This window comes from Stegodyphus dumicola, chromosome 1 (genome assembly GCF_044657685.1).
Source record: "Stegodyphus dumicola isolate Sdum_Otavi_A_Nest chromosome 1, ASM4465768v1".
NCBI lineage: Eukaryota > Metazoa > Arthropoda > Arachnida > Araneae > Eresidae > Stegodyphus > Stegodyphus dumicola.
Window position 1 is genome coordinate 77878412 of NC_140768.1, and position 2376 is coordinate 77880787.

Below are 2376 nucleotides of genomic sequence, written 5' to 3' on the forward strand. Positions count from 1 at the left end.
TGAGTTCCTTTTTATTTTGCACTTTCTAACTATTTACATTTGAGTCGTAATGGACAGTAAATTTTATTTCTATTAATGAAATATTTAGCCAATTGAAACAGATAAACTAAATATAAATACATTTACAGGTATTTAGAAGCAAGGAGGTAAGGTAAAAAAAGAGCTGCTTTCATTAGCACAATCATTTATTTAAATAGAATATTCTATTCATGTAAGAACGGGATGAGAAAAAGATAAGCCTGAAGGCCCGTCTACACGAAGCGATTTTCTCGGCCCACTTTCTCGTAGAGCAACAATTTTAAGGATCTGCGCTTGCGCTAAAAATTGGTCATGTTCTCTGCCGCGATTTCAGAACTGGTGTTCACTGCTCACTAGCGTACGATAAAATCGGAGTCTCTAGCCAATAAGATTGCTTTGAATGATCACGTGCTTTTCTCCTCATTTGGAACAATAAACATGGCTGCATTTCGTTGGAGCGAAACTTAAAATTTTTCAACTAATAGATTTCTATAGAGAAAATGTTGTGTTGTGGGACACAAGTAATGTAAATTTTAAAAATAAAAAATTAAGGGATTCTCTTATTTTGGTAAGCTTTGTCTTTCCCATTACTTTATATATTCGAATATTTTCTAAGTTCCAAAAACTGTTAATGATGCCATATCATGGTACTAGATGAAAATATTCAGAAACTACTTGAAACTGTGGTCGCACTTATTGAAAAAATTCAGAAAGCAAAATCTCCAGTCAAGAAATTACGAGCCGATTTAAAGCAGTGCAGAAACTCATTGACTTTGCCAAAAGTTCGAGTTAATCAGGTAACGAACTAGATAGCTTTACCAACTTCTCCTACACGAGCGATCATAGCCTAGTGGTAAAGAGCAGGGCAGGTTTTCTCTGTACATCGAGATCGTGGGTTCGATCCCCCAACTTAATTTTGGACTTTCTGCGCCTGGAAGAACTTTTTAATTTAGTTTCTCCATCACTAAATTCGAACTGCATGACTTAAAAGTAACTTTTTATTTTCTCACCTACGGGTGTGGTGTTTATTGAATTTTAACGCCTTTCTTTTTATTTTTCGGAAAGTCACAAACTCAGTTTTATGTTATTTGAGTTTTGCGAAAACAAATTACAGCCCAATTTAATACAATATTGCTAAATTTTATTAGCTGATTAACTGATAGAGTCATATGATCATAGTTTTCAGACTGCATTAGTTATTTAGTTATGCTGATATTATTTTTTTAATGTTAAATAAATATACTACTTAAGACTTTGCACATTTATAATATTTCTTATTTGAAATTTTTGAAGTGAAATTACACTGTTGCTTTGTAATGTAGTAATCTTTATTCTTCATTACTTCTTTTTACTCATACTGGTTTGATATTCATGACATTATTGTCTATTTATTCATGAATAAAGGTTTTGATTTAAAGCACAGTAGTTACTTATTTTTTCTGAAACATGGTTATTTTATTATTTCAAGATTTAAGTAGGAGTGCCAGAAAATGAAATTTAAAAATAAATAAATAAAATAAAAAAGAGTAATCTGTGTTCTATGTACACAAAGGAAAAGCATATTTTTTAAAAATTTTGCTGCAAACTAAATTTAGCAAAAAATAAAAATCACGTGGCATTATCCGTAAATACTTTCCGAATTGTACCATGAGTACACAACTACAGGAGCAGGGCATTACGAAGGCACCACGAATTTCTCGTCGTTTGACCCAATTTCTGGTCCAAACGCATTTTTTTTTTCTTTCTTTTTTCCCTCTTGTAGCAGTAGCTAAGTTCAAAATTGCAGTTGTATCTATAGTAGCAATTGAAAATAGTCATCCATTATTTTTACTATTTGACAGTACTGTAAGCTTTGTTTACAAATCGTAGACAGTGTGACGTTGTAGAGGGCAGGAATACTTCCTTTCTCAGTGATTGGCTGAGTGAGTTTCTGTACTAACGAGAAAATCGTTCCGTGTGGACAGGCGATCTATCTCAGATATTGTCGGCCAAGAAAATCGCTACGTGTAGACGGGCCTGGAGAACAGTTACGAATAAAGGAAGAAAATATAATTACTAAACTAACTTTTCACAATAATCAAAATTTTAAAAATTAATTTTCTTAATGAGGGTAAAGATTTATTAATTTTTTCAAAGAATTGAACGTTAGTTGCCGAAAAGGGGGAGTTCTTTTATGAAAGACTTTTCTATGGAAATTTCATTTGCAATACATATAGAAATATAACAAGATATAAACAGAATTTGTTTGTAAATTCCATCACAACAAAAATGTTTATTATTTAGTTAATTATTATATTATTACATGAAGGAATTACAAATAGTTACTGTATATTTATGAAAGTACAAAAAACCCTGATA